This window comes from Balaenoptera physalus (assembly GCF_965194825.1).
Source record: "Balaenoptera physalus genome assembly, chromosome: 13".
In the NCBI taxonomy this organism is placed as follows: Eukaryota; Metazoa; Chordata; class Mammalia; order Artiodactyla; family Balaenopteridae; genus Balaenoptera; species Balaenoptera physalus.
The window spans coordinates 63,316,819-63,338,739 of record NC_138892.1 but is presented as its reverse complement, the minus strand read 5'-3'; the positions used below and the strand labels follow the sequence as shown (position 1 = coordinate 63,338,739).

Below are 21,921 nucleotides of genomic sequence, written 5' to 3'. Positions count from 1 at the left end.
ACATTTATACAATGGAATATTACTCGGCCATAAAAAGAAACGAAATTGAGTTATTTGTAGTGAGGTGGATGGACCTAGAGTCTGTCATACAGAGTGAAGCAAGTCAGAAAGAGAAAAACAAATACCGTATGCTAACACATATATATGGAATCTAAACAAACAAATAAAAAAGGTTCTGAAGAACCTAAGGGCAAGACGGGAATAAAGACGCAGACGTAGAGAATGGACTTGAGGACACAGGGAGGGGGAAGGGGAAGCTGGGATGAAGTGAGAGAGTGGCACTGACATATATACATTACCAAATGTAAAATAGATAGCTAGTGGGAAGCAGCCGCATAGCACAGGGAGATCAGCTCGGTGCTTTGTGACCACCTAGAGGGGTGGGATAGGGAGGATGGGAGGGGGACGAAAGAGGGAGGGGATATGGGGATATATGTATATGTACAGCTGATTCACTTTGTCACGCAGCAGAAACTAACACACCATTGTAAAGCAATTATACTCCAATAAAGATGTTGGGAAAAAAAAGATACATCCAGTATGATTCCATTTATAAAAAATTTAAAAACACATAAAACTAAGCAACACATGTTTTATGAATACAAAAATGAATATGTGTGGGACTTCCCTGGTGGTCCAGTGGTTAGGACTCCGCGATTTCACTGCCGTGGGCCTGGGTTCAATTCTTAGTCGGGGAACCAAGATTCCTGCAAGCTGAGAGGAGTGGCCAAAAAAAAAAAAAAAAAAAAAAAGAATATATGGTAGAGCTACATATAAAGAAAACTAAAGAAACAGTGAAACCAAAGTTTCTGAAGAGGGAGGAAAGATATGGGAATAAAGGCATACAGGGAACTTCAAAGTGAAGTGACTTTTTTTTAAAGTGGATGGTGGCGGGACTTCCCTGGTGATCCAGTGGGTAAGACTCCTCGCTCCCAATGTAGGGGGCCCAGGTTCGATCGCTGGTCAGGGAACTAGATCCTGCATACATGCTGCAGCTAAGAAGTCGGCATCCGTAACTAAAGATCCCTCATGCCGCAACTAAACAAGTTCCTGCATGCTGCGACTAAAAAAGATCCCGAGTGCCGCAACTAAACAATTTCCTGCATGCTGCGACTAAAAAAGATCCCGAGTGCCGCAACTAAGACCCTGAGCAGCCTAAATAAATATTAAAAAAAATAGTGGATGGTGGTTGCTGGTGGCACTGCTCTTCTTTGTACCCTACACATATTTTATAAATATTCTTCTGTATCTGCTCATATTTAATAAAAACAATCTTTTTTAAAATCTAAGATTCTAATGATAGCACCTTCTGGCAGGAACATGGTCCCAGCATCTACCCCCACGTACGTGGTCCCAGACCTCAGAGGAAGAGGGATTGTAAAACTTTCTGTACACAGCTCTGCAAGTATAAGGCTCAGGGGTTAAGGACTAGACATTGGTGGCAACAAACCTGGGCACAAATTCTGGATCTGCCGCTTCTAATAATAACAGCACCTACTTCCTAGGGTTGTTTATTGTAAGCACTAAGTTCAATGAAATAATTCATGGAAAAAGCTTAGCAGTCTCTGCATCCAGTAAGTGCTCTAAAAGTGTTAGTTTTTATCAGTAGCAGCTGTGTGACCCTTGGGTATATGATTTAATCTAAGCCTCCACTTCCTCATCTATAAAGTGGGGGTAACTAGTACCTAACCCACAGGGTGGTGGGAAGGATTAAATCAGAAATAATGTATGTAAAATACTCGGCAGAGTGTCTGGCACAGACTCAGCCTTCAATTAGTTCTATTATTATCATTAATAAATCCCTTCTCGGTTTCCCAGGAATTATCCTTAAACACCTGGTCCTTGGCCAGAGCCACACTCCTTACTCTGTCGTACTTAAAAGTAACTCCAGCTGAGCTGCGCTGTTATTTAAACACACAAGCTGCTGCCTATGGAGAAGCCTGGTGTTCGGAGTCACTTGGATCCACTTGGGGCACACGTGGCTGTCATGATATCAAGGGGGAACAGGGGTCACTTTGGGTGGGGGGGAGACAGGTCATTTTCCTTTAAAACATGAGATGCAGCAGCAGAAGCAGCAGCAAAAATCAAATCAAATCAAATCTCTTTGAGTGTCTATTTTATATTAGGTGTTGTCTGGGAGACAGAAGAGATTTGTTCATTGTGCCAGTATTGACTGAGTTCCTGCTTCATGCCAGGTTCTCTGTCAGATGGAGGAGATACAGAGATGAGCAAGCCCAGTCTTCCGTACAGTCAACTGGGGGAGTCAAATTTTAAACAGAGATCGCCCAGTGAGAAGACAGCATGAGAGAGGCACCCTCGGGGGTTGAAGGAGAGAGGATGAAGTCAAGTCAGCCAGTGGGGGAGGGTGGTGTTTGTGAAGTCCCTTGGGGGAGAAGCTTGGGCTGAACACTAACCCACAAGTAGGAGTTGGCCAGTGAGGTGAGCACATTTCAGGCAGAGGGAACAGCGCATAGAAAGCCCTAGAGGCAGGAGACAGCATGGCCCATCAGAGAATTCCAAGTAGTTTGGTTTGGTGGGAGTATGAAGCCTGATGGGAGTAGCAAATGATGGGTCTGGAGAAGTGGCTGAAACCAAGTCATCATGGCAAGGAGTTTGCCCTTGACCTGAGGTATGGGGAGCAGTAAAGGATTAGTGGGAGCCCAGCATTACAGGAAGAGTCGTATGACAGCTGGTGGAACGTGTCCAGGAGATGGACCTGACTGGCAGCTGGATGGCCAGTTAAGAGGAGCTTGGGGGTCTGACCCAAGATAGCAGCAGTACGGATGAGGAGGGAAGATACGGTGTTAGGAAAACTCCCTTGGGTGATGGGGTGGGACAATTCATCCCAGCTGGGACACAGACGGACACAGAGAGGTGTGAGCCCATCCCTCTCCCCATGGGATTTTAAAATCTAGTTAGGGAACAAGAACCGGTAGCACCTGGTTCAGGTAGCACCCATCCAGGGAGGAGATAGGAGTAGGAAAAAGATCTTTCACTGAATACCCTTTTGCACTTTGAACCCTGATTACATTACCTATTCAAAAATCAATAAAATTAGAACTGAAGAATAGCACAGACAAGTTGACAACGGTAGAGTTCCCTGTGGGCTTGAAGAAGGCTTCAAGGGGGAAATGGAGATTCAGTGTAGAGGTGGTGTCCTGCCCCAGGGGTTGCTGGGCCGGCACAAAGGGTTCTGCCCGACACTGACACCTCATCAGTCCTGCAACTGCCTCAGCTAAGCGAAGACTGAGGGCCGCAGAATGGGGAAGTGTTCGCCATGACAGTGTCGAACCATCCTGCAGGCTGCATCTTCCCTGATACTTTGTCTACCTTCCACTCCAGCAAGAAAGAGGGAGCACAGTTAGAAACAAAGGCGTGGTACAGGCATATCTCGGAGATATTGTGGGTTCAGTTTCAGACCACTGCGAGAAAGTGAGTCACACAATTTTTTGATTTCCCAGTGCATATAAAAGTTATGTTTATACCATACTGTAGTCTATTAAGTGTGCAATAGCATTACGTCAGAGAAAAAGGAAAAAATCTTAATTAAAAAATAACGCTGTTGGGAAAATGGCAGGGACAGACTTGCTCAACACAGGGTTGCCACAAACCTTCAACGTGCAAAAAAACCCCGCAGTATCTGTGAAGCAAAATAAAGCAAAGCACAATAAAACGAGGTATGCCTGGAAAGCTGAGTTACCAGCTGTTGCCAAGTGCTTAAGACTCACCTCTTCCAGGAAGGCCTCCCTGACTGACCCACACAGAATCACCCAGGTCACTCCAACTCCCTCATCCTGGCATTGCCTTGTAGTCCCTTGCAGTGTGGTTTCCCTTTGTTCCTTTTTTTCCCTCCTGGAGAGAGACTTGGGGTTAAATTGAGCGCTTCCCAGGCATCTGCTCTCTCGATCCAACCTGGCTGTCTAAGGCTTTCTCTCTGGTGTCTGCAGTTCCTCAAGGTACTAACCACATCCTGAAATGAAACAAGACACCTGTGATTAGCCTTGGCAGTAAGGGACGCGGTCTCTGGTTTGTTTGCTCAGCATGCAAGAGATGGGAAAGAGTCCCTTAGAATGGACACATAATCTGATGGAAGCCAGAAGACTTTGGGTTTAAGGATTCCTGCTCTCTGCGTAAGAGACGATTCCCAGAAGTGTGGCTGGCAAGGTCGGGGAGGTCACCAGCCTTGGGGAAGAAATAGCCCCTATTGTACATAGTCCTTTGTCAAGAGCAGGGCTTCACATGGTCCTCCCCGCAGTGTAGCTCCCTCACCTTCAGGCTGGCCACCAGGTCCACTGGCAAGTATGCCCATCGGCCCTCACCCACTCATTCCCCACCTGCTGCTGCTGAGTGTTCATTCCCAACTCTTTTTCCTCCAACCACCCTTGGGATTGCAACACATCAGACCATCTCGGGTTTTAGTAGTGAGATGATGCCAGAAATTCTCTTATTCTAGGAAGATTTCCTAGGCTGAACAAATTGGACCTGTTTTCTTGGCCTCACCAGTCAGAACACAAATTTACCTTCTGTCCCTGGTATAAGGGAACTAAGGCTTCACCCAGTGCATTGTCTATCATACTGTTGATTGCAACTCATTATAGGACTGTGAAATAAATTTAAAGTGTTGCAAGTCAGCATGAAAAAAAAAATTCTTTAAAAGGTCAGACTAGGGCTTCCCCGGTGGCGCAGTGGTTAAGAATCTGCCTGCCAATGCAGGGGTCATGGGTTCAAGCCCTGGTCTGGGAAGATCCCACATGCCATGGAGCAACTAGGCCCGTGTGTCACAACTATTGAGCCTGTGCTCTAGAGCCCGTGAGCCACAACTACTGAGCCTGCGGGCCAGAACTACTGAAGCCCACACACCTAGAGCCCATGCTCCGCAACAGGAGAAGCCACCGCAATGAGAAGCCTGTGCACTGCAACAAAGAGTAGCGCCCGCTCGCCGCAAAGCCTGGGCGTAGCAACGAAGACCCTACGCAGCCAAAAGTAAAAAAATCAAAAATTAAAAAAAATAATAAATGTATTAAAAAAAGAAAAAGATTAGACTAGACTAGAACAAAAAAGAAAATACCAACTGCCATTACATCACATGTAACATGGGAAAGTATTGTTTCGTTCAAATTTCATTTCAGTTATTATAAATACGTATATAGAGTGTACTGAAAGTCCTAGTATGGTTTTTAGCTTTAATAACTTCAGAAGTATAAATGCTACAGACTTACAAAGAACATCATTTGAAAGTTTTATTTAAATTTCTTTCACCTTATTTTTATGAATTTTGAATAAAATTTTATTTTAATGTTTGTCTCTGTCCATTGAAGATGATAAACATTTCCTGATACAAAACTAAAATGAAAAATTTGTTATTCAAAATTCACATAGGTAAAAGAAATTTAAATTATTACATTTTCAAATGATGTTTTTTGTTAGTTTGTAGAATTCATACCTCTTATGCGATTAAAGTGTAAAACTTTTCTAAGGGAATTCCCTGGTGGTCCAGTGGTTAGGACTCGGCACTTTCACTGCTGTGGCCTGGGTTTATACTTCTACTTTGGCCTTATCACAGTCTGTCCTCTCTCACACCTTTGTGAACTCCTGGACCAGAGAGGACAAGTTATTTTCACCTTTTTAATCACTTGCAAAGTCTAGCACAAGGTTCGTATGTAGCAGGTATTCCATCAACTCTTGTTAAATGAGATGAGGCCAGTGGGGTTAACATGACCCCTTTAAAGCTACAAGGGTGAGGGCTGGCTTCACTAAATTATGTTTTGAATGCACTTACGCCAACAAGCATGAGTTACATGATGTTCTGTTGTTACACACCAGGGTGGCACTTAACACTAGGTCTGTCTGAGTCCAGTACTCTCATTTGACAGTGAGGCCAGAGTGGTTAGGTGACTTCTCTTGTGTCACACAGCTCACAGCTCTCCCAACTCCCAGGCCACTGCTCTGTTTCCACCCTCTTACCTCCCCCTTGGAGGTCACCTGGGGAGTTTGGGGACCAGGTTTGGCTCTCCTGAGCCTGGGGTGGGGCAGTTTTCCAGAGCCTCCCAATTCCACTCATAGACAACCCCCCAGCCTCTACCCCTCCCTCTTCCCCTCCCCCCTCCTCCCACCCCCCCCCCCCCCCCCCCCCGGGGCTTGCCCTCCTCCAACTCCCACCTAGGACTACAAATGCTTTAAAGATGCCGCAAATCAAAGTCCCAGGTAAAGTTTCGGCTTTTGTGAAAGCCGGGGTTAGCTACCCAGAAGTGCTCTTGCTGGCCAGGTGGCCTCTTTGTAACAAAGTTTCTTTCTGTTTAATCAGTGGAGCTGCTGACCTCCTGGAGACGTGGGGGCCAGGATGTTAGCAGTGGCAACACCACCAACAGGGATGTTTACTCAGGTTAGTCAGACTACCGCTCAATTACAGGTTTATTCTTTGAAAAGTGATGACTGTTGCCGCTCTCACTGGGAGCATGTGTGTGGAGGAGTTAATACCACGCTGGGGGGGAGGCTGGGGGGGAGGCGGGGGGGGGGGGGGGGGAACAGGTCAATTTCAAGCTACTGGTTGGGGGGAGGGAGCCAAGAGGCTGTTTTGGACAAATGATTCTCCCTTTCTTCCCTGCCAGCACTTTCTCGACATCAAACCCTGCCTGCATTTCACTTCCTCTGTTCTCATGCTGTGAACAAAGTAGCAAACTATCTGCTCTAAACTCCTCCTCCCACCTCTGACCCTTTGAATTACAGAATGCTGGGAGGTTTTCACTTTTCTCCATAATTACACTTTCAAGACACTTCAGCTTTCCCCCAAGACTAAAGCTGTAGTACGCGGTTATTTTCCCAGAAAGATGCACTGAAAGTTATTTCAGTAGCTAGTCTGTCAGGTTTTCTCCCTGGCAGATGTAGGTTTATGTTTTGTTTGCATAATATTTTAAGCTTTAGTTACCCAAACAGATTTTTCCATTGAAAAACCCAACCCAACTTTACTCACGCTGTACACCTAGAATATGCTTGGCATATAGTAGGTGCTCAGTAAATATTTCTTGATTTATTCCAAGTTTGTAAAAGTCACTGAAAATCAAAATAATACGTGACCAAGCAGGAAGTTCAACAGCTCACAGGTTTTTGTTACTGGAGGACCTCCAGGCCCTGCCAGGTGAGGCACGGATGTGCAACTATCTCAAACTGAGTCTTGAGACTCCTCGGAATCCAGGGATAAAGAAGGACCCCAGGTGGGCATGAGCTGGGATTCCCTAATTATCTAGGAACCCTGGTGAAAATCAGGCTGGGTTTGAGAGAAGGCAAAAAAAAAAGAACTTGGATTGAGTCTTATCATCCTTTGATTGTCAGAGGAAGGGGAACGGATGGGGGAGTTTAACAGGAGGGGTATTCCTGAAGGCTTGCGCTGGCCTCCAGATGGGTGGGCAGGTGATGGTGAGGACAGAACTGAAGTTTTCCCTTCTGTCCTCACGGCACAGGGTGCTCCTGGCTGTAGGACTTCTGCCTAGGGCTACTGGCTACTCAACGTGCCACACCCTGAACTCAGTGTCTGTGCCCTGCCCCCTAAGCTAGCCAGCCTTCCCAACTGCTGCCAGTAGTGTCGAGATCCTGGAAACAACTCTTGGCCCTGCCCCACTCCCAGGCACGGAGTTTCTAAACAGTTTTCAACATCAGGTTCACTCCATGCCCACGCCCAAGTCCTGCTGATTCATTCTCTGCCTCCTGGATCCTCCTCTTCCTCTCCACTTTCAAAACCGTCATCTGAGACTGTGCTCTTATCGCCCAATATCTGGAGGATGAGCAGATGCTGCCTGCCAGCCTCCTCTGCCTCAGGCCTCTCTCTCCCTTTCACAATCAGAAGAGCCATATTCATATTCCTGTAGTGCCATCTGATTGTAGCAGAAACATGGCCTGGGCAGTCTGCTTCCTGTTTGCTACTCACCCTCACTGTCTATCTTTTCCTCTTCAAAGTGTTTCCCTTATATTCTTGCTAAGCAAGCCATGTTCCCCTTCTCTCTCAAATTCTTACCTGAAACTCCCCTCCTCCAAGGAGCCTTCTTACACTAAGGTGCATCTTACTGCCCTCAGTATCTGGGTGTATTTGTTTCCAAGTTTCACTGCCCATGTTTCCCCATGTGGGACTTCCTCACTAGATTTTTCTGGGGGAGGGAGAATCAACAAGTCTAGACATTGGGCCACCTAGATTCTGTTCTTTCTTCTTCCCAGTCCTTAAATCCTAGCCCCCAGTCTTTTGCCTCTAGTATGCTTTTCCCTACCAGTTCGCCCAGCTTTCTGATCCCTGCAGCATCTCTCTGTCCTGAGGTATTTGGTTGTTAATTCCACTGCCCTGATCTGTCTGTTCTTTGTTTTCTATCATATGCAGAGCTGAGGGTGAGGATTGGGTTTCTTCCTTTCTTTAAATCTCTACCTAGGGCTCAGGACCAGGTTGCACAGGGCACAGGAGAATAACCTGACCTCCCAGGGCTCTCAGGTGCCACAAAAGAGTCTTGTGCCAGTCCTTTTTCTCCCCAGACTGAGCCCATCCTTGTTCACTGGGCAAGCCTTTTTACACAGCACAATTACAGCTTTGAGCTCAACTCAGTGACAGGCAGTGCCCTGCACTTGACCTCCCATTTATTCAAACCCTCACTCTCATTCCCTTCAAATGAGAAAGGACATTTTGGGCCTTCCCAGAGAGGGGCAGAGGGGTGTAGGGGGAGCCAAGTTCGCCCAAATCTTTGGCACAGTCACTGGGTCCCTCTGGTACATAGAAAGCCACTTTGGTCCTCAGCTTCACTTCTAGGGCTGGAGATGTCAGAACACATCCATGGAGCCAGAGGAGGTTCAGGACAATACCACCGCCATTTTTAATATTACTACTTACCTTATCAACAGTTGTCTTTTCCATTTTACACATAAGGAAACTGAAGCACAGGGAGGTTTAGTAACCTGACCAAGGTCACATAGCTAGGAAGTGGCAGAGGCAGAATTTGCTCCCAAGCACATGTCTTTCCAAAGCCCACTGTCTTAACCATGACACCAAGTGCTGCCTTGCACTTGGCTGGTGCTTGGAGCGTTGCCAAAGCATTTTCATATACTCCTTCTCATTTGCTCCCACCCAGGGAGTGTTTATGTGCTCTGGCCAAGGCTAGACAGCTAAATTGGTGACAGAGCTGAGCCAGCTCTCTGCCTCCATTATACCCACTGCCTCTGCCCTAGGGTGAGCTGCCCCTCTGATTCCTGATTTCTGTTCTAGACAATGGCTGCATGGGCTAAGCCCATGGTCATATCTCCTGTTCAGTTTTCTCCCAACTGAATTTGGGCTAAGATTTTTTGATCTCAGAGGGCATCTGACATTCCTCAGGGCTTCCCCTTTTCAGGCGTGAGTTCTTCCATTCTGCTGTGGGTAGGAATCAGCTGTTCTGCTAACTGTGGTTAGTGATTACCAAGGATGAGGCCATCTCAGGCAGCCCAGTATCCTTCATGGTTCCTTTGACAGACCTGCCCTGCTTACTGCCCTGGTGCCCCTGAAAGTAGTTTTCTCTTGTTACCTCTGGGTGCCTAAAGTGAATGTCATTGTTGAGAAACAGGAGCTAGGGAAGTACCTGCAATAATACTGGCTTCTGCTGGATAATTTGAACTAAAGTATATTTCAAACCCCTCACCTTAGCTTGTATTATTCATCACACGCATTTGCCTGTCTAATCCTTTTCACCCTTCCTGTGATGGGCAGAGACACAGCTCATCCGTCGGAGAGGAGAATGGGGCATGGGTAGTGCACACACATCTCTGGCAAAATGAGCCCCAGGTTCTTTGGTGTGTCCAGAGTTGTTAACTTCATGCAGTGTCTGTAAACTGCATGTGTGGGTCTGGCAGTGCCCTGAGAGGGCAGCATTAAAACCCTCCCTGTGAATGTTGCAATGGGTGGTTGGCTAATAGCGGGGTCTGTTCTACGCTTTGCTGGCAAATTGACACCCTCCCTCCACCCCCATACACACAGGACAGCCCTGTCCTACCTGCTGCAGAGGTCAGGGTCTGGGATGACTGGCTCTGGGGGCAAGTAACAAACTATTTCTCCTTTCGGTCAGCCTGGGGTTTGGAACAAGTGACAGGAAATCAGGAAGTTGGTGACAGTCACAGTCATGAACACCCATCAGACTCCCTCCCCACAATACCGTGTACACAGCTCCCGCCCCCCAAAGGCCCAAGCCTCCAGAGGGAGAACATCTGAGGCCCTGCGCCCACCGCCCACCGGGAGGCTTCTCACCGCTCACTAGCCGCTTCTGCTCAGGGGCAGCGTGGCACCGGCAGGAGGAAACCTCTCTGAAAGATTTTCTGTAGCGGAGAACAGGGGGTGGCCCAACGTGGGGAGATGGGGCACAGAAGGGATGCGGGGGCATGGGTGGGTGAAGGTGGGTGAAGGGCAGAGGCCACAGGTTCCCGAGGGAGTGCGGTGGCCAGTCCCTCTTCATCCTACCCCTCCAGGTCCCAGAGACCTGAGCTTTTCTTTCATCCTTTCAGGAAGGCGCAAAGGTAGAGGGGGTCCTACCGAGGGAGGAGCTAGAGGCCACCACGACAGATGGCCCAGCCCGGTCCTGCCCCTTCATTTTACCGTCGCGGGTGGCGAGGAAGAACAGGAGGAGTAGAAGGTGGGCCGAGGGGGGAGGTGGGGAGCAAGGACTTGGCAGAAGCGAGCTCGACTGGCGGGAAGTCCCGACAAGCAGGAGAGCTCTGGGTTCCAAGTCCGGGGGAGGGTCGCGGGTTGCTTCTGCCGCTTACCTGTCGCGCCCAGGCAGAGCCACAGCCGCGCGGCCGTGGAGGTCGCGGGTTTCCCGACGGGAAGTCCTGGAGGGCGGGGCCGGGGCGGGCCCTGCACGGCCGCTGGGGCGCGTCCTCTCCACCTCTCCCCGGGCCAGGTGCAGGCGGCCATCTGCCGCGCCCCCGAGCGCTGCAGCGCGCCGCGGTACGCCCGGCTGCTCCGAGGTCGCCCCCGGCCTTATGCACCCAGCCCGCCGCCGCCGCCGCTGCTGGGAGACCGGCTGCTCCAGCTTCTCTGGATCTCAGCAAACCCCGGGGGGCAGTCTCCGCGGCCAGGTTCTCAGCGCCGGTAAAGATTGGAGGGTCCTAGCCACCCCAAAGACGACAGGCATTAGCCGAGCCGCCGGCGGCGGAAGCAGCTTGTTTACGGAACCGCAGCGTGTGGCGCGCGGGCTCAGGGGCTGCGCTGCCGGAGCGCTCAGAGCCGGGCAGAGAGGCGCCCCTCGGCTCCGTCCCAGGTTTGCTTCTTATCGGCTGGGTGGTCTTGAGCAAATGACTCCTCCCCTCCATCCAACAGTGAGAGCAGGGAATTTGCTGTGTGCCACGAACAATGCTAAAGCCTTCATGTGCCAGGTCTCAGGTAAATCCCAGCCCTAGCAAATACCTACGATTATTGTCCGGAATATATATGGGAGGTGGCTGATCACACAGCTGGCAAGTGCTGCTCAAAAGTGTGGTTCCTTGACCAGCAGCGTCAGCGTCGTCGGATAATTTGTTAGAAATGCAGATTCTTGGGCCCCACCCCAGACCTAAATAATCCGAAACTCTGGGGATGGGGCCCAGCAATTTTATCTTTAAAAGCCCTCCGGGTGATTCTGGTGCATGCTCAACTTTGAGAACCACTGAACGAGTAGAGGCAGAATCCAAATAAGTAAGTTCTGTTCCTAAACCCACGCTCTGAATCATCCCCCTCAGGCTGCTCACCGGTTCAATCCAGTTCTAAGGTTCTGTGATGTAATCTTTTGGGTCCTTGTCTCAGTAATAGAGAAGGACAGCTCCAAATAGCCGATAATTTGGAAATTTTCTGGCGTAGAAAGTTCGACCACCAATTCTGTTTTGATATTTAAACGAGTTTGTATTTCTAAGTCTGTAAGACCTGGGAGCAGGGGCGTGGGTGGGAAGATCTGAGCAAGAAGGCAGTTGTGACATGAACTGGGAAGGGCAGGGGAAGCCGCTGGGGATTAACAGTTGGATGGAGAGAAGTAACCTTGTTTTCTAATCTGGGACCCCAGGGTAGAATTGAGCTATTCAGAAGGAGGCCAGAGTTATTCCAGTGATGGATTCTGGAGAGAGGAGGCCAGTGGAGCATGGAGAAGAAGATCTTGCCTAGCCACACTAGATCAGGAAGCAGGTGAAGGATGGACATTCTCAAAGGGGTAGAAAATGGAGGCATCCACTCACTCTCAGCCTGGTCATCTATCTCCTCCCCTAACACCAAGCAGCTGAGTAATCCCCACCTCCACCCCCCCCAACTCCCTTCCTTTCACATTAGAGACTCTGTCTGGGGTTTAAATTCCTAAACAGAGACTTTCTACAGAGTTTGCCTTGATCATCCGTTTTGGTTCCTTTACAGACCCTCAGGGTTCATTCTCATTCCCACTGCTCCAGCTGCCACCCTTGTCACTTGCCTGATTCCACAGCTGTTTTTCTCAGAATAAGGGCATTTCCTGTTGAAGACTGTGGGATGCTGCCCTTCATTTCTCTCTTTCCGGGGGCTCGACACTCCTGTGCGTGTCTGACCCTATAGTCTTTGCACCACCCTTCCTCTTGATCCTGATCTGACCCTTGAGCCTTAGTCAGGACCCAGCCTGACCTAAGGGTGATGGGCTCGTCTGGACTCACAGCCTCAGTTCTTCCCCAGGACAGAGTCATGACTGCTAACCCCATCCCGGAGTCCCTGAGAGGCTGATGCCCAAGGAAGCAGCATTGGTCTGTGTTGTGTGTTCCGCTTTCTGGAAGCAAATTACTTATTCAGTTTTACTTTAGCTGACTCTGATTTTAAACATGACTTTGAGTCCTCAGAACAATGAGCTGCCTGATTTGGAGGCACATGTAGTCCACAGGATGTGTGACCACACTGACTGAGCTGTTCTTTTTTTTTTTAAATTATTAATTAATTAATTTTTGGCTGTGTTGGGTCCTCGTTGCTGTGCACAGGCTTTCTCTAGTTGCGGTGAGCAGGGGCCACTCTTGGTTGTGCTGCGTGGGCTTCTCATTGCAGTGGCTTGTCTTTGTTGTGGAGCATGGGCTCTAGGCGCGTGGGCTTCAGTAGTTGTAACATGCGGGCTCAGTAGTTGTGGCGCACGGGCTTAGTTGTTCCGCAGCATGTGGGATCTTCCTGGACCAGGGCCCGAACCCGTGTCCCCTGTATTGGCAGGCGGATTCTTAACCACTGCGCCACCAGGGAAGTCCTATGACTGAACTGTTCTGTCCTTGCAGGAAGGACTGGAGCCAAGCCACACAGAATGATGACTGCATGGCAGGCCACTTAAAAAATAGTTTTCTTTAATTGAAAACGTTATAAAGGCACCTGGTTAAAAAAATTCAAGCAGTAGCAAAAGGTATACAGTGAAAGACACATTTCATTCACTCCTCTCTGGAAATCATCTCTGCCTACTCGTGACTGAAACTTTCCATCATTAAACTCTTCTGCAGGACAGGCCTGGATTCCCCACTCCTCAAGAAGTCCTGTGAATTTCTTTCTTTCTTTCTTTCTTTTTTTTTTTCTTTTCTCAGAATCTTATTCTTATTTCTTGGCCATTTTAGTTTCTGTTTTTGGGTGTTCTGAAGTTTCGCTTTTCACAGCAGTGTACTTCAGGGGGTTTCCCCCACTAAGGCAGGAAGTGTGGTTGGGAGCAGATCGGTGGAAGCAAGCGAGACAAGAACGGCTCTGGGAGGCTATTGACATCAGCCTCGGCCCTTATTGAGTCTCTCCCTTATGCCTGTGGTCCCTGGCGAGGGGATGCCCACCTCCGGGTGGGGCAGAATGAAGGAGACCTGCCCACCAGGAGGAGGTGCTGGCTTCACTTGGGAGGGAAAGTTTGACGGAGAAGCTGCCACGAGCACCCCAGGGAGGTCAGGAGGGAGGGCAGGCTCCCCCCAACCCCAGACTGTACCCCTCCCCCGCCCTCTGCAGGTGCCTGACCAGCGGAAGGAACCTAACATGTCCCTTGAACTTCTTTAGTCTCAGTTTCTTATCTGTGAGGACTAATGATGCCTTAGGGGTGGTTGTGCAGATGGAGCAGATAACTGATGTGACAATGGGATAGTTCAGGTCTTCTGTTACATCCGTTTATCTCTTTTCTCCCCCTATTTCCCCCTTCCTCTTTCTCATCTCATTCCCGTGCTCTGAAGAGAAACCATCAAAGCAAGAAATGTTTTAGGGGGCTTCCCTGGTGGCGCAGTGGTTGAGAGTCTGCCTGCCAATGCAGGGGACACGGGTTCGAGCCCTGGTCTGGGAAGATCCCACATGCCGCGGAGCAACTGGGCCCGTGAGCCACAATTACTGAGCCTGCGCGTCTGGAGCCTGTGCTCCGCAACAAGAGAGGCCCGCGCACCGTGATGAAGAGTGGCCCCCGCTTGCCACAACTAGAGAAAGCCCTAACACAGAAACGAAGACCCAACACAGCCAAAAATAAATAAATAAATAATTAAAAAAAAAAAAAAAAGAAAGAAATGTTTTAGGAACCAAAGCAGAGCTGTTCCAAGTTCTGCCGTAGTCACTCATGCATCACAATTCACTCCGCTCTGTGGGCCTCAACTTCCTCATCCGTAAAAAATAATATTTTTACTGTTGAGTTGTTACATTAAATAAGTAAAATGTTTAACCCAGTGCCTGGTATACAATAAGCACTCAATAAATGTTAGGATGTCGGTCGTTATCACTAGCTGTTGTCCTTCCTCCCTTCCTACCTTCAACAATACCGTGTTAGCCCACCATGCTTTAGCTCTGTGCTAGGTATTGAGTAGGACCAGAGACACAAAAGTAAACAATCTACTTCTTTCTCCTCAGGACACCCTTAACCTAGGAAGGGAGGTTGATAAATGTAAAAAGGATTATGACAGGGCAGAGCCAGTACTCTAAAGCGAGGCAAGTGCTTTGGGTTTAAAATTGAAGGGGGCACCAAAAACTCAGTAATCAAGTAGTATATAATGTAATATTTAAAAACATCAAAATTAGTGCAAAAGATGTCTATGATGAACAAAATAGGAACAATGTAAAACAAAGAGTAGTGCTCTGCTGAGCCATATTGGAGCCTGAGGTAAAAGAAAAAATGTGGACCCCATGTCCATGTTTCTTTTCTATTAATTTTTTTTTGGCCTCGCTGCACGGTTTGCGGGATCTTAGTTCCCCAACCAGGGATTGAACCCAGCCCTTCATCAGTGAAAGTACGGAGTGCTAACCACTGGACCAACAGGTAATTCCCCCATTTTTCTTTTATATAACTGAAGCCTCCTTATATCATACAATGAATAATTGTTTACTCTCTTGGGAAACATGTGGGATAGGTGCATTATGACTAAGGACACTTCTACTTAAATTACACATGATTTTCTTCTTAAAAGCACTCAAGATACCCAGGATCTGTGTGTACTTTTTAAAAAAGAGAAATTTAATAATTGTGAAGAACATCTACATGCTTGCAAGATTTTGCTATGAGAACTCTTTCTGATGAAAATTATGATATATTATTGTTCAATAACTTTTTTAAAAAAGGAGGAGATATGCACATTGAACCTTCTGAAACAAAGGTAATTGTATCTCAACCTGACAAAAATATAAGAATAAACTCACCCCCAGCTAACTGCAAAACCTCTGTTATCTATCCCTAAAAAATAAGAAAGGAGGTTCCTATCTTCTTAGATATTTGAACAGACAATACATTTCCTTACAGAAGGTTGAAATATATATGATGGCACTGGAATGTTGTTTAATATTGTTTCAGATTGAAAGTAAAGGAGAGGTGATGGAATAACTGAACGGCAGGTCTAATGTCCTGATTTTTAATGTCCCCTTAGTGTCCTGAAGTTTTTGCCTCACTGCTTCTTAATTCCCATGGAATCTTATTTATTTATTTTCAATAGGTAATGTGCATATGGCACAATGATTAAAAGTTCATAAGTATAGTGAACTACTCCTATCCCTGGTAACCTAGTTTTCCTCCCCAGAAGCAGCCACTGTTGCCAGTTTCTTTTGATTCTTTATAGAAACACAGCCCAGAGAAGGAGTCACCCTGATTTTAGCAAGTACCTTAAATAGTAACTTTTTTCATTATATTGTCTGAAGTGGTTAAAGTTATTTTAAAAGCAATTAACTTACTGAGCTCTCTTTGTGGCTCTGATAGATTTCCAGTGGACTCTCTTGGGTTTTCTAGGTAGACAGACCTATCAACAGCATAGGATTTTGGCAAAGAGAAAATAGTTTTGGAGTGAGACCTGGGTTGAATCTTGGCTCTGTCTGATTTTAAATCCAGCCTTTAAAAAATGTTGGCACTCTCAAAAAAAAAAAAAGTTGGCACTCTCCAAAGGCAGCATGTAAGTACAGAGTCGTCCTTCCCCCCAGGTGTGGTGGGTAGAGTGGGCAGAGGCCACACAGAGCCAAGTACTACTCCTCTGCCCTCTCCTGGGTTGGTTTGACCTGGATCTGCATAGATCCAGAGGGCTTTGATCTTGGGGATTTCTAAACAGCCAGTGATCAGGAGGAGAGACTGAAGGGGAAGCCCTAAGCTACAATAACCTTTTCTTTCTCCACGAATGGAATGTAAGTTATGTTTGCTGAGAGCAGATTAAGATAGATTTTATTGTTTGAAATCATGGATTTATAGCTCTTTAAAGAGCTGCTAATTATCAGCAAGGCCTACAACCCCAGCCCACCCCCCATGTAGTAGTGGGAAAAAACAGTCCAGCACATGGGAATGTGTAAAGGTTTTCTCACAGGTGGGACCCACTGCCAGACAGGGAGTTGGTGGTATTTGGTGAGGAGTGGTACTAAGGAACACCTATAGTTGGTGAGGAAAAAACCCACATTCTTACTTACTCATGGAATTTTATCAGTTTGAAGGGATGCCCCAGGACATCTCTGATCCCTTTATCCACTCCATGGAAAAGATGACTGGGGATGTGGATTATCTGGTTTATTTATATCACATAATTTTTTTCAACGGGACCTCAGAGGAGCATGAATGAACTCCTTTATATCTTACGCTACGAGGAAAAGACAGACCTGAGGTGGTGCCTTGATATAAGTACAGTCCTCCAGACTGCAGTAAGATGGGACAGCATTATATTGTCATAACGAGGGATGAGCTTAAACTTTGAAAAGATAATTGGCTCCACTTATTAATTATCAAGACTTAAGATATCATGGGGTTCAGCTGTTACACGAGGTTTACGGAAAACTATTCCAGGCTTGCCAAACTACCAGGTGACTTAGCAGGTACAAAACAAGGATGCCTCGCGAATAGAAGGAGAAGCCCCACTGTGGGGAGATGGAGACAGACTTAGGACCCTGATGGGCTCTGTAATGTGTTATCCTGTCCTGGCGTTCAGTACCCTGAGGAGCCCACAGGTACTGAATTTTTTTTTAAAATTTATTTATTTAATTTATTTATTTTTGGCCGCATTGGCTCTTCGTTGCTGTGCGCGGGCTTTCTCTAGTTGTGGCGAGTGGGGGCCACTCTTCGTCGCGGTGCGCAGGCTTCTCATTGATGGGGCTTGTCTTGTTGCGGAGCACGGGCTCTAGGCGCACGGGCCTCAGTAGTTGTGGCTCGTGGGCTTCAGAGCGCAGGCTCAGTAGTTGTGGCACACGGGCTTAGTTGCTCTGCAGCATGTGGGATCTTCCTGGACCAGGGCTTGAACCCGTGTCCCCTGCGTTGACAGGCAGATTCTTAACCACTGTGCCACCAGGGAAGCCCCAGGTGCTGAATTTGAAGGCAGTAGTGGTCAGGGTATTTGACCTTCTGTCATTTTTGGTCTCTTGGCCATTAGCTCAATATGGTGATCTCCTTGCCAGTGATGGGCAAAGAAGGGTGTCTACTGGGGATCTGCGGGAAAGCTTTCCATTCCTTGGAATGAAACAGATACAAGAATAAGACAGCCCCTTAAAAGCCTATCTGAGAACAAAGCCCACACAGTGACAAGGTGGAGCAAAGGGATGACAGAACCTGGGCCACCACTGGCACTGTGTTTTTTTTTTTTTAATGTTTATTTATTTGGCTGCGCTGGGTCTTAGTTGCAGCACGTGGGATGTTTGTTGCCACGTGTGAGATCCTCATTGCCACGTGCAGGACCTTCATTGCTACGTGTAGGATCTTTAGTTGTGATATGCGGTATCTTTAGTTGTGGCATGCGAACTCTTAGTTGCGGCATGTGGGATCTAGTTCCCTGACTAGGGATCGAACCTGGGCCCTCTGCATTGGAGCGCGGACTCTTAGCCACTGGACCACCAGGGAAGTCCCCACCACTGACACCACTGAGCTGGAGCTTATACTGCTCATGGGGTCCATCCTATCCTGGTATCTGTTATGTGAGATAACTCAGTGGGCTCTTGTGGAGCCAAGGGAAAGATAGGGGGCACCAGTCCAAAGGGTCCCAGACCTCCTCTAAGGACATTCAGATTTTGCTTTGAGTGTACAAAAACTAGAATTTTCTACAGAACCTGGAGCACAACAGTGGAAACAATCCTACCTGGGGAGTCGGAGAACCTCAGAGCTGATATGACCCTCATCTTTTAACTCCCATGGCGAGGAAGCCATGTCTGAATGGGAGCCTTAGCCTGCTGCCCACGTGAGCAGCTCCTCTGAGACGTCTCAGAGGAGGGAAGCACTGGAGCTGGGGCTCATGCACTTCTTGCCTTTGGGACCAGAGAGTAGGAGCCCAGGGAACATTCTGGAGGTGCCAGGTCACCTCGCCCATTCTTCACAGGGTTACCCCACAGTCAGATGCTCTGGGGGAGGCACATCTCAGTATATGGGGTGGGAAGCCCTGATAGAACTCCCCCCAAGCAAAGGAAGGACTTGGAGAGGGACGGCATGGGGTCCCTCAGTTAGCTGGCAGTTCTGTAATCGTGGGCAAATAGTTCAACCTCAGTTTTCTCTTTTTTAAAAAGAAGATATTGAGGTGGGTCTGTTGTGGAATTTGACGAGATTATGCATGTAAATCACTTGTAATGTGCTCAGAATATAATAAATGGCTTTCCTGGTACGTGCCCAGAACTCCTCCAGAAAGCCTTACTTACTGTTTTCAGCGTTTGGGCAGGAGCCACACAGCTTGTTGATGAGCTTGGCTGACTGTGGATTTTGGTCTGGGTTTGAGGCTGGGCAAGAATGACCACTTGGATCCTGCTCAGAGTTCTTTTGTTTTGGCTTATTCCCCAAGGAGCTGAAAGCAGTCCAAGGGGTAGAAATGAGACCAGGGTACATCCAGGTGGCCAGTTGCTGCTCCCCATGGCCCCTTGTGTCAGTTCCCAGAGAAGCATCCCTCAGAGTTTGGTGACGTTGGCAGCCAGCGGGCAGGAAGACGTCTGCCAGAATGGAGGAGTGCAGAATTGCAGGCTGGCTGCCTTTATACCCCAGGCACAGCACACCCAGAAACAACAAAAATACCTCATCAGGCAATCATTCTGTTACTCAAGCCAGGTGACCCAGGTCTAAATTCCAAGCCGTGAAATTCTTCCTGGATCAGCCGTGGGACAATCTGTCTCCCCTTATCTGTCCCCGTGCTGCAGGCAGGCAGCTGTTAGTCCGTAAAGAGCCTTATGAGTTGTGAGCAGGCCCCCCTTCCTCTGGGCAGGTGCGGACCTGTGTCAGGGCGTGGCTTGGCAAGCGAAGCGCGAGCCGGGCGCAAGCTGCACAGCCACCCGGAGCGGTCTTGGAGTTCCCGTCTCTGTCCAGAGCCTGCCTCAGTGATCTCTGCCTCAGAGGTAAGGGAAGGGGCTTCACTCAGGGTGAAACCAGACTCAGGGACAAACTCTAGGAATCTGCCTGCTTAGCCACTGTTGCTGTTTGCCGTAAGAGTAGACCCAGATCTGATGTCAGGAGCTGCATGGAGGAGACTGATGACTGCCTAGGACCTGGACTGCCTACTGAGCATGAACTTGTCAGTCTGTGAGGTTGACTCCTGACCAGATGCAGGAGAGACTGGGGAGCTTGACTATGTACGGGGACAGACGGAGACTGGGACAGGGCCAGTCGAGTGTAAAGGACCTTCTTTCTTCTTTGTCTAGCATGTCTTCAGGGAACCACCTTTGATTCTTAGTCCATGGAGTTCAGATGAGGCCCAGCTCACTCCCCAGTACCAAGGGTGGACCTACAGACGGAGGAGGCCCTGCCTTCACCAAAGGAGCCTGCATCCTTGCCCAGCTCAGCAGACAACAGCGTCTATCTGCAGACACCACTGCACATGACGATTGCCTATAATCATCCAGATGTGGTGTCTGTCATCCTGGAGCAAAAAGCTAATGCTCTTCATGCCACCAACAACCTGCAAATTATTCCAGACTTCAGCCTCAAGGATTCCCGAGACCAGACTGTGCTGGGCCTGGCATTATGGACTGGCATGCACACAATCGCAGCCCAGCTGCCGGGCTCCGGGGCTTGCATCAGCGACACCATGTCAGACGGGCAGACCTTGCTGCACATGGCCATGCAGCGGCAGGACAGCAAGAGCGCGCTCTTTCTCCTGGAGCACCAGGCGGACATAAACGTCAGGACTCAGGATGGGGAGACGGCTCTTCAGCTGGCCATCAGAAATCAGCTTCCCCTTGTCGCGGACGCCATATGCACCCGAGGAGCTGACACGTCTGTGCCAGATGAGAAGGGGAACCCTGCACTGTGGCTCGCGCTGGCAAATAATCTGAAGGACGTCGCATCCACTCTGGTCAGACGTGGTTGTGATGCCACGTGCTGGGTCCCAGGACCTAGTGGGTGCCTTCAGGCACTGCTGCACAGAGCCATTGATGAAAACAACAAGTCCATCATCTGCTTTCTTATTCACAGTGGCTGCGATGTGAAGTCCCAGACAACCCGGTGCTAATGGAGAAGGAGAGGAAGAGGCCAGAGATGGGCAGACCCCCTTGCATTTGGCAGCCTCCTGGGGGCTGCAAGGGACGATACAGTGTCTTCTGGAGTTTGGTGCCCCTGTAAATGCACACGATGCAGAAGGAAGAGCGCCTGTCCATGTGGCCGTCAGCAGCCAACACGGCGTCATCATTCAGCTGCTGATTTCCCACCCTGACATCCACCTGCATGTCCAAGACAGGCAGGGCCTGACCCCCTTTGCCTGTGCCGTGACCTACAAGAACAACAAGGCGGCGAGACCATCCTGAAACGAGAGTCCGGGGCTGCCGAGCAGGTGGATAACAAGGGCCGGAATTTTCTTCACGTGGCAGTTCAGAACTCTGATAGCGAAAGTGTGCTGTTCCTGATCAGTGTTCAGGCTAACGTGAATTCCAGAGTCCAGGATGCTTCCAAGTGGACCCCTTTGCACCTTGCTGTCCATGCAAGCTCAGAAATTAATATAAATATGTATATTTATGTATATGTATATCATACGTATGTGCAAAGATCCTCTGGCCACCGTGATTAGTTTAGGGTTCAGCACATTACCCAAGCCAGGCTACTCAGAGCCTTTCCTGAGATATTTCCTGAAACTAGCAAAAACGATGACCCCCCCCTCCCCCCGGCCCCACACCTCTGATCCCCTACCCCACGTGACCACTGATGGAATCATTAGCTGGGAAGGTGATGTAAGTTCAGAGCAGCTAATGGCCATCTTTGCTGTTACATGAGGAAGGAGAGTCAGCCTGAGCATGAAGACAACACTGAGAAAGCAAAGAATAAAGGTAAAGTGTGAGAGGACCCTAATGTTATATTTTGTACTCCTGGATCCTGCTATACCTGAAGTCATTTATTCCTCGATTTCTCCCTTCTTCCACTTTCTCTTTTTCTCCTTTTCTTTTCCATTTTTTCCTTTCCTTTACTGTCTCTCCCTCCCTCCCTCCCTCTGTTCCTTTTTCCCCTCTCTTCCTTCCTTCCTTCTTTCTTGTTTTGGTTGAAATTTGTTTGAGTGTGTTTTTGTTACTTGCAACCCAAAGAATCTGACCAATAAACAATATGATGCAGTGAA

General features: G+C 48.4%; 1 protein-coding gene and 1 pseudogene across 8 annotated transcripts in view; one reads left to right on the top strand and one right to left on the bottom strand.

Annotated features, from left to right (window-relative positions):
• GALNT6 (polypeptide N-acetylgalactosaminyltransferase 6) overlaps positions 1 to 10,869 on the bottom strand; it is a 34,666-nt gene extending 23,797 nt beyond the window's left edge. For 3 of the 5 annotated variants that reach the window (XM_082421369.1, XM_082421372.1, XM_082421373.1), the window contains exons 1-2: positions 10,759 to 10,842; positions 3,729 to 3,970 (exon numbers count right to left, since the gene is read on the bottom strand). The gene's annotated coding sequence lies outside the window, so the exon portion shown is untranslated. Of the gene's footprint in view, positions 1 to 3,728; positions 3,971 to 9,995; positions 10,069 to 10,758 lie in introns of all 5 variants that reach the window. The other 2 variants (XM_082421370.1, XM_082421371.1) reach the window with 2 other exon arrangements.
• LOC309641450 (rabankyrin-5 pseudogene) overlaps positions 1 to 21,921 on the top strand; it is a 30,649-nt pseudogene extending 8,728 nt beyond the window's left edge. The window contains exons 1-2 of one of the 3 annotated variants that reach the window (XR_014268588.1): positions 11,140 to 11,377; positions 20,021 to 21,921. The product of XR_014268588.1 is annotated as a rabankyrin-5 pseudogene (transcript). Of the gene's footprint in view, positions 1 to 11,139; positions 11,378 to 15,756 lie in introns of those variants that run through there. The other 2 variants (XR_014268589.1, XR_014268587.1) reach the window with 2 other exon arrangements.